We start from the raw sequence: 10,042 nt of genomic DNA, 5'->3' as shown, positions 1-10,042 counted from the left end.
GTCAGGATTTACAGGGATTCGGGGAGTTTGGGGAAGGGAAGGCAGGATTCCGGCTGACCTGGGAAGGCCGCGTCTCCTCCGGCTTTGTGTCCGCATCGGCCGCGCAAGGTTCCCCCCGCCGGCCCCGGGCGGGGAGGCGACGAGAGGGAACGGACCCGGCTCCCCGCAGCCCAGCTGCAGCGGCGCCCACCCACCACAACGGGGTGCCCGGGGTGGGGAGGGGGAGGCACCCAACCCACCCCACAGCCCCTCAGCCCAGGGCCGGCGGCCGAGCGGGAGCCGCGGTCCAGCGGCTGCAGCGAGGGATGCTGGGATTTGGGGCAGCATCTCCCTCCCTCTCCCCTCCTCCTCCTCCTCCTCCTCTTCTTCCCACACAGCTCTGATTTACATCTCTGCGCTTCCCAGTCCTAATAAATAACCCCCCTCACACACACACATAGAGCCCCCTCCCCGGCAGGATTTGCCCCCCTTCTCCTCCCCTATTAACCCCTCGTATGCCAGAGCGATTCATTAACCCTCTCGCTGCCTGCACACAAACCAACTCAGGGAGCTTCCAACTCTTCTCCAGAGGCTTGTTTTCCTTCACCCCCCCCCCACCTTCCCTCTGGGATATTTGCCCTCCAAACCGCTGCTTTCAAGGCTAGCAAGCCCCAAACCCCACACCTCCACATCCCAAACCAACGCAACAAGTCCAAGTGCCAGGAGCTGCACTTTGGCTACAGCAACCCCATGCAGAGCTACAGGCTGGGGACAGAGTGGCTGAGAGCAGCCAGGCAGAGAGGGACCTGGGGGTGCATTGAATGACAGCCGCCTAAACATGAGCCAGCAGGGTGCCCAGGGGGCCAAGAAGGCCAAGGGCATCCTGGCCTGCATTAGGAACAGTGTGGCCAGCAGGAGCAGGGAAGTCCTTGTGCCCTGTGCTCAGCACTGCTCAGGCCACACCTGGAGTCCTGTGTCCAGTTCTGGGCTCCTCAGGTTAGGAAAGAGGTTGAGCTGCTGGAAGGTGTCCAGAGAAGGGCAAGAAATCTGGGGAGGGGTCTGGAGCACAGCCCTGGGAGGAGAGGCTGAGGGAGCTGGGGTTGCTTAGCCTGCAGAAGAGGAGGCTCAGGGGTGACCTCATTGCTCTCTACAACTATCTGAAAGGTGGTTGTAGCCAGGTGGGGGTTGGTCTCTTCTCCCAGGCACCCAGCACCAGAACAAGAGGACACAGTCTCAAGCTGTGCCAGGGGAGGTTTAGGCTGGAGGTGAGGAGAAAGTTCTTCCCTGAGAGAGTCGTTCACCATTGGAATGTGCTGCCCAGGGAGGTGGTGGAGTCCCCATCCCTGGAGGTATTCAGGAGGGGCTTGGATGTGGCCCTTGGTGCCATGGTCTAGTCATGAGGTCTGTGGTGACAGCTTGGACTCAATGACCTCTGAGGTCTCTTCCAACCTTGGTGATACTGTGATCCCCATTCAGGTGTAACTGCCTCTCCCCCACCACCACCTCCTCCTCCTCTTCTTCCCACACAGCTTTGATTTACATCCCTGCGCTTCCCAATCCTAATAAATAACCCCACACACAGACACAGAGCCCCCTCCCCAGCAGGATTTGCCCCCCTCCTCCTCCCCTATTAACCCCTCATATGCCAGAACGATTCATTAACCCTCTCGCTGCCTGCACACAAACCAACCCAGGAGCTTCCAATTTTTTTCCAGAGGCTTTTTTTCTCCCCCCCCACCTTCCCTCCGGGGTATTTGCCCTCCAACCCACTGCTTTCGAGGCTAGCAAGCCCCAAAGCCCACACCTCCACATCCCCCATTCAGGTGTAACTTCCCCAAAATTCCCCCAAATTACACTTTACAACAGAAAAGGCTAAGTTAGGGCGGCGCAAGCAGCTTCGCTGCAGCATCCCACACCCCTCCTACCTATGTATGTATGTACCTACTGCATCCGAGCTTGGGGATGTGATCTTGCTGGGAAGGACCTCTCCTTGCTGGGAAAGACCTCTTCTTGCAGGGAAGGAGCTTTTCTCACTGGGAAAAAAGGAAGTTTTCTTACTGGGAGTTACTTTTTCCTTGCTGAAAACAAAGGTTTTCTTATTGGGAAGGACTTTTTCTTGCTGGGAAGGACCTTTTCTGATGGGGAAATAAAGAGGTTTGCTTGCTGGGGAAGACCTTTTCTCGCTGGGAAGGCCTTTTCCTTGCTGGATAAAAAGGGCTTTCTTATTGGGAAGGACCTCTTCTTGCTGGGAAAAAAGAAGGTTTCCTTGCTGGGAAAGACCTTTTCTTGCTGGGAAGGACTTTTCCTTGCTGGGAAAAAAGAGGTTTCCTTGCTGGGAAGGACTTTTCCTTGCTGGAAAAAAGAAGGTTTCCTTGCTGGGAAGGACTTTTTCTTGCTGGGAAGGCCTTTTCCTTGCTGGATAAAAAGGGCTTTCTTATTGGGAAGGACCTCTTCTTGCTGGGAAAAAAGAAGGTTTCCTTGCTGGGAAAGACCTTTTCTTGCTGGGAAGGACTTTTCCTTGCTGGGAAAAAAGAGGTTTCCTTGCTGGAAAAAAGAAGGTTTCCTTGCTGGGAAGGACTTTTTCTTGCTGGGAAGGCCTTTTCCTTGCTGGATAAAAAGGGCTTTCTTATTGGGAAGGACCTCTTCTTGCTGGGAAAAAAGAAGGTTTCCTTGCTGGGAAAGTCTTTTCCTTGCTGGGAAGGACTTTTCCTTGCTGGGAAAAGAAGGTTTCCTTGCTGGGAAAGACCTTTTCTTGCTGGGAAGGACTTTTCCTTGCTGGGAATAAAGAGGTTTCCTTGCTGGGAAGGACTTTTCCTTGCTGGAAAAAGGTTTTCTTGATGGGGAAGACCTTTTCTTGATGGAAAAGGAAGGTTTTCTTGCTGGGAAAGACTTTTCCTCACTGGGAAGGACTTTTCCTTGCTGGAAAAAGAAGGTTTTCTTGCTGGGAAGGACTTTTCCTTGCTGGGAAGGACTTTTCCTTGCTGGGAAGGACTTTTCCTTGCTGGGAAAGATCTTTCCTTGATGGGAAGGACTTTTCCTTGCTGGAAAAAGAAGGTTTTCTTGCTGGGAAAGCCTTTTCCTTGCTGGGAAGGACTTTTCCTTGCTGGGAAGGACTTTTCCTTGCTGGGAAAGATCTTTCCTTGATGGGAAGGACTTTTCCTTGCTGGAAAAAGAAGGTTTTCTTGCTGGGAAAGACCTTTTCCTTGCTGGGAAAGACCTTTTCCTTGCTGGAAAAAGAAGAGGTTTTCTTGCTGAGGAGGACTTTTCCTTGCTGAAGGGGAAAAAAATAGCTTTTCTTACTGGGAAGGTTGTTTGTTTTCTTGCTGGCAAAGGTTTTCTTGCTGGGAAAAGGAGTTTTCGGCTGCTGTCAGAGTGTTACCTGCCGGCACACCCCGGCCCGGCCCGGCCCTGCCCTGCTGCAAAACACCCCTCTGCAAACACACTTAACAGCTGCTGGGTTTATTGCAGCTCCAAACCAGCTGAACAAGCCCAGCAAAGGGGGGGAAAAAAAAACCCACATCCCAGTGCCCTTCAAATGGCTTGGAGGCAGCCAAACCCCAAACCAGCTCCTTTCCCTCTGGGTGATGCCAGGGTGCTGCTGCCCACGGAGGTGCCGAAGCCCTGCCAAGAAAGCGTTGGTGCAGGAGGGAGCGGGACCTGAGCATCACGGTGGAGAGGACATTATCCCAGGACTTGGAAGGGGAAGATCCTGAGCAGATCCTGAGGGGACTGAGACAGATTTTCATTGCTGCTTTGGCAGCCTCTCATCACGGAGATGGAAGCTATTTTTAGCTTGGTGTGGCAGGCTGCATCTCAATAGCAAATCAACTTCTCCTCTCCCCGCCCCCAGAAACCTCTCAGCAAGGATTGAAAGCCCTCTCCAAACGGTGAGGGGATATTGCACCCCCAAAAAAGTAGTGCAAAGATCACCCAAATCCCCCTCACACACCCCTTTTGCAGGCCACTTGCATTTCTCTTTGCAGCACCCCAGCAGCAATGCACCTGCAGGGTTTGCAAGGATGCAGCGATGCACCCCCAGGGGATTCACCTCCCTGGTAACCATAGGGTGCCTGCAGCCCCCCCAAAAACTCACCCTGCACTCGATAGAAAGAAGGAGGGAGAGGGAAGGAAGGAAGGAGGGAGAGGGAAGGAAGGAAGGAGGGAGAGGGAAGGAAGGAAGGAGGGAGAGGGAAGGTAGGAGAGAGGGAGAGGGAAGAAAGGAAGGAAGGAGAGGGAAGGAAGGAAGGAAGGAGAGGGAAGGAAGGAAGGAGAGGGAAGGAAGGAAGGAGAGGGAAGGAAGGAGAGGGAAGGAAGGAAGGAGAGGGAAGGAAGGAAGGAAGGAAGGAAGGAAGGAAGGAAGGAAGGAAGGAAGGAAGGAAGGAAGGAAGGAAGGAAGGAAGGAAGGAAGGAAGGAAGGAAGGAAGGAAGGAAGGAAGGAAGGAAGGAAGGAAGGAAGGAAGGAAGGAAGGAAGGAAGGAAGGAAGGAAGGAGGGAGGGGGAAGGAAGGAAGGAGGGAGAGGGAGGGAAGGAAGGAGGGAGAAGGAGGGAAGGAGGGAGGGAGAAGGAGGGAAGGAGGGAGGGAGGAAGAGGGAAGGAAAGAAGGAGGGAGAGGGAAGGAAAGAAGGAGGGAGAGGGAGGGAAGGAAGGAAGGAGGGAGGGAGAGGGAGGGAAGGAGGGAGGGAGGGAGAGGAAGGAAGGAAGGAGGGGGAGGGAGGGAAGGAAGGAAGGAAGGAGGGAGAGGGAGGGAAGGAAGGAGGGAGTTGCCACTTGCGTTTCTCTTTGCAGCACCCCAGCAGCAATGCACTGCAGGGTTTGCAAGGGTGCAGCGATGCACCCCCAGGGGATTCACCTCCCTGGTACTCTTAGGGTGCCTCCAGCCCCCCCAAAACTCACCCTGCACTCGATGAAGGGAGAAAGGAGGAGAGAGCTGCTGCAGGAGGGCTGGCATCGGCGTGGTGCCCAGCGAGCCGGCGGCACTGACTCAGCCAGGGCTGGGTGCCGGCGTCAGTAGGGTTGGGTCACCCTGGGGGGCTGGGAGGTGAAACAACAACCCCAAAATAAAGAAATTAAAAATAAGGAGCAGATTAAAAATACACTCTCAGCCTGCTGATCAGCTCCACTGCCAGGCCAGAGGGAGGCCTGGCTGGAACAAGAGGACACAGTCTCAAGCTGCGCCAGGGGAGGTTTAGGCTGGAGGTGAAGAGCTTCCCAGAGAGAGTAATTGGCCATTGGAATGTGCTGCCCAGGGAGGTGGTGGAGTCCCCATGTGCCTAGAGGTGCTCAAAAAAAGGCTTGGATGTGGCCCTTGGAGCCATGGTTTAGTTGTCAGGAGGTGTTGGGTGACAGCTTGGACTTGCTGATCTCTGAGGTCTTTTCCAACCCTCCTGATTCTATGATTCTATGCAAGCAAAAGCCTTCCCCAAGCCCCTCACCCCCTCCTGGCAAGGTGCAGCAGGACTGCAAACACCTGCAAGGGTTCAGGATGCTTTGCCAGCTCCTTGCTTGCAGGAAATTCCATGCACCTTCTGTCTCCAGCCCTCCAAAGCAGAAAGCCCAGCAGAATAGTTTTGTTCACCCACCAAGGACTGAAGATGGCTCAGTGCAGGGTGGGGGTCACCCACCAGTGGTTCCACAGAGCTAATCCCACTAGAAGGAATCTTTGGGCATCATGTCTTGTTCAGCATCTCTGTGGGTGCCATGGACAGTGGCACTGAGTGCCCCCTCAGCAGGGTTGCTGCTGACACCAAGCTGTGTGGTGCAGCAGACAGCTGGAGGGAAGGGATCCATCCAGAGGGACCTGGACAGGCTGGAGAGCTGGGCACAAGCCAACCTCAGGAGGGTCAACAAGACCAAGGGCAGGGTCCTGCAGCTGGGTGGAGGCAATCCCAGGCACAAATCCAGGCTGGGCAGGGACTGGCTGGAAAGCAGCCCTGAGGAGAGAGCCTTGGGGGTGCTAGGGGAGGAGAAGCTCAGCAGGAGCTCTCAGAGTGCACTTGCAGCCCAGAGAGCCAAGCAGAGCCTGGGCTGCAGCAAGAGAAGTGTGGCCAGCAGGGCCAGGGAGGGGATTCTCCCTCTCTGCTAGGACCACAGCTGGAGCTCTGTGTCCAGTTCTGGAGCCTCTGTGCCAGGCAGGATCTGGAGGGGCTGGAAGGTGTTCAGAGAAGGGCCACGAGGAGGAGCAGAGGGCTGGAGCTGCTCTGCTGTGAGGACAGACTGAGGGAGTTGGGGTTGTGCAGGCTGGAGAGGAGAAGGCTTCCAGGAGACCTCATTGTGGCCTTCCAGGATCTGCAGGGGGCTGCAAGAAAGCTGGGGAGGGACTTTGGAGGGTGTCAGGGAGGGATAGGACTGGGGGGGATGGAACAGCACTAGAAGTGGGGAGACTGAGATTGGCTGTGAGGAAGAAGTTGTTGGCCAGGAGGGTAGTGAGAGCCTGGCACAGGCTGCCCAGGGAGGTGGTGGAAGCCTCCTGCCTGGAGGTGTTTGCAGCCAGGCTGGAGGTGGCTGTGAGCAACCTGCTGCAGTGTGAGGTGTCCCTGCCCATGGCAGGGGGTTGGAGCTGGCTGAGCCCTGAGCTCCCTTCCAGCCCTGCCGATTCTCTGATCCCTGCACCGTGTTTTGAATGCAAATCTCAGCCCCAGCCAAGCCTCCAACCCCCTCCCCGTGCAGCCTGGCAGCCTCCCCGTGGGGCTCTGCCAAGCACAAGGGCAGAGCAGCTCAGCCAACTGGTTTTTCTGGGTGTGAACAGCGACTTTTTCAAGGAATTCAAAACCTTTGGCGTTTGAGCATCAGCTGCAGGGTGCTGAGGGCTCGTGGGTGGTGCGGGGCAGACGTGATGTGCGTGGAGGGAGGGTGGGGGTTTAAACAGAGCCATTCCACGGCGGCAGGGGGAGGGGGGGGGAAGGGAGGAGGACTCAAGGTATTTATAGAGATCCCTGTAGCTGGGGCGATGCAGCTGGGCTGGGGATGCCCTCTGCTGGTATCCTCCCGGGGAAGGCTTTGGGAGGTCTCCAAGCCGTGGCCCAACATTGGGTTAGGAACTGGCTGAGCCCAGAGAGTGGTGGGGAATGGTGCCACAGCCAGCTGGCAGCCAGGCACCAGTGGTGTGCCCCAGGGATCAGTGCTGGGCCCCAGCCTGGTCAATGTCTTTATTGATGATCTGGAGGAGGGCATTGAGTCCATCAGCGGTAAATTTGTAGCTGACCCCAAGCTGGGGGCAGGAGTTGAGCTGTTAGAGGGCAGGAGAGCTCTTGCAGAGGGACCTTGCCAGGCTGGGCAGAGGGGCAGAGGCCAAGGGCAGGAGATTGAACACATCCAAGTGCCAGGGGCTGCACATTGGCCACAACAATCCCAGGCAGTGCTACAGGCTGGGGGCAGAGTGGCTGAGAGCAGCCAGGCAGAGAGGGACCTGGGGGTGCTGGTCAATGGTAGGCTGAACATGAGCCTGCAGTGTGCCCAGGCAGCCAGGAGGGCCAATGGCATCCTGGCCTGCATCAGGAACAGTGTGGCCAGCAGGAGCAGGGAGGTCATTCTGCCCCTGTACACTGCACTGGTTAGGCCACACCTTGAGTCCTGTGTCCAGTTCTGGGCTCCTCAGGTTAGGAAGGAGGTTGAGATGCTGGAAGGTGTCCAGAGAAGGGCAACAAAGCTGGGGAGGGGTCTGGGGCACAGCCCTGGGAGGAGAGGCTGAGGGAGCTGGGGTTGCTTAGCCTGCAGAAGAGGAGGCTCAGGGGAGACCTTCTTGCTCTCTCCAACTCCCTGCAGGGAGGTTGTAGCCAGCTGGGGGTTGGTCTCTTCTCCCAGGCACCCAGCCCCAGAACAAGAGGACACAGTCTCAAGCTGTGCCAGGGGAGGTTTAGGCTGGAGGTTAGGAAGAAGTTCCACACAGAGAGAGAGATTGGCCATTGAAATGGGCTGCCCAGGGAGGTGGTGGAGTCCCCATCCCTGGAGGTGTTCAGGAGGAGATTTGATGGGGTGCTTGGTGCCATGGGTTAGTTGTTTAGGTGGTGTTGGATTGGTTGATGGGTTGGACTGGATGATCTTGAAGGTCTCTTCCAACCTGGTCTATTCTATTCTATTCCATGCTATTCTATTCTATTCTATTCCAATCATCATTATTATAATCACCTGGTTTATTCTGTGTAATTCTATGTAGCATCTCCTGAGGGCTTTTTGGAAGGACCTTCCAGGAAGGCACCGAACATTCGCTGCCTGTGGCATCGTGGCAGGGCTGCAGACCCCAAATGAAAGGGCCAGACCTCGTGGGGCACGGTGTAAGGGCACAGGAGAGCATCTGGGCTGGGTTTGCTTGCTTGCTTTCCAACCAAAAGCCCCCCACAGGTGCATGAGGCCATCCAAAAGAGAGCATTCCAGCTGGCAAGGCACGGGCTCAGGTTTGTAGCTCATGTGGAGGTGCACAAAGCTGCAGGGAAGCCTGCAGGGCATCCACAGAATCAGGGAATTGTCAGGGCTGGAAGGGAGCTCAAGGCTCAGCCAGCTCCGACCCCCTGCCATGGGCAGGGACACCTCACACCACAGCAGGTTGCTCACAGCCACCTCCAGCCTGGCTGCAAACACCTCCAGGCAGGAGGCTTCCACCACCTCCCTGGGCAACCTGTGCCAGGCTCTCACCACCCTCCTGGGGAACAACTTCTTCCTCACAGCCAATCTCAATCTCCCCACTTCTAGTTCTGCTCCATCCCCCCCAGTCCTATCCCTCCCTGACACCCTCCAAAGTCCCTCCCCAGCTTTCTTGGAGCCCCCTTCAGACCCTGGAAGGCCACAATGAGGTCTCCTCAGAGCCTTCTCTTCTCCAGACTGAATATTCCAGGTTGCTCAAGAGAACAAGCAGATAAGAAGGTGGAGGTGTCTCATTCATCCATTTTTGAACCCACTGTGGTTGATTTTCAGCCCAAACTGCCCACACCTAAGGAAATTGGCATCCCTAGAGAGGGCAGGAATGGGAGCACAGCTCAGAGCTGAAGCCAGCCCAGCAGCTTTCAGGGTTATCCCTCACAGTCCTAGAATCCTGGAACGGTTTGGGTTGGAAGGGACCTCAAAGATCAGCCTGTTCCAACCCCCCTGCCATGGAACATCTTCCACCAGCCCAGGCTGCTTAAGGTCTCATCCAGCCTGGCCTTGAACACCTCCAGGGTGGGGGCAGCCGCAGCCTCCCTGGGCAGCCTGTTCCAGAGTCTCCCCACCCTCAATGGAAAGAATTTCTTCCTCATCTCCACTCTCAATCTCCCCTCCCCAGCCTGCACAACCCCAACTCTCTCAGGCTGTGCTCACAGCAGAGCAGCTCCAGCCCTCTGCTCCTCCTCGTGGCTCTTCTCTGGACACCTTCCAGCCCCTCCAGATCCTTCCTGGCACAGAGGCTTCAGAACTGGACCCAGAGCTCCAGCTGTGGTCTCAGCAGAGTGGAGTAAAGGGGCAGAATCCCCTCCCTGGCCCTGCTGGCTTCGATTCTCTTGCTGCAGCTTCCTCCACATCTCCCAGCCATGCAATCCACCCCCAGCAAAACAGAGTCCTTGGCAGCAAACCCTCCTAAAACCCCACCTGCCTGCACCATCCCCCTGGGCAGAGACAAGCCAGGCCCCAAATCCCCTTTGTGTCTGCATTACATACAAAGGGCCTGTGGAGATCAGACCAGAGGCAATGGCTTCAACCTAGAGCAGAGCAGATTGAGATTGGATGTGAGGAAGAAGTTCTTCACCATGAGGGTGGTGGAGCACTGGAACAGGTTGCCCAGGGAGGTGCTTGAGGCTCCATCCCTGGAGATATTCAAGGTGAGGCTGGACAGGGCTCTGGGCAGCCTGATCTAGTTGGGGATGCTCCTGCTGACTGCAGAGGAGGTTGGACTGGATGAGCTTTGGAGGTCCCTTCCCACCCAGACCAATCTATGATTCCATGATACCATGAAAATTCAACCTGTGCTTCACCTGGAGCCTGAATCACCTTCCAGAGTCTCAACAGGTTGTTTAAACTCTCCTGTGGTGCAACCAGGCTGTAAAGCAGCATGGGAAGGGACCCAGAGTGGCTGCAGCCTGTCTCTGGCTGCAGGTCC

Source organism: Dryobates pubescens, chromosome 33 (assembly GCF_014839835.1).
Source record: "Dryobates pubescens isolate bDryPub1 chromosome 33, bDryPub1.pri, whole genome shotgun sequence".
In the NCBI taxonomy this organism is placed as follows: Eukaryota; Metazoa; Chordata; class Aves; order Piciformes; family Picidae; genus Dryobates; species Dryobates pubescens.
Note: the sequence above shows the minus strand (reverse complement) of the source record.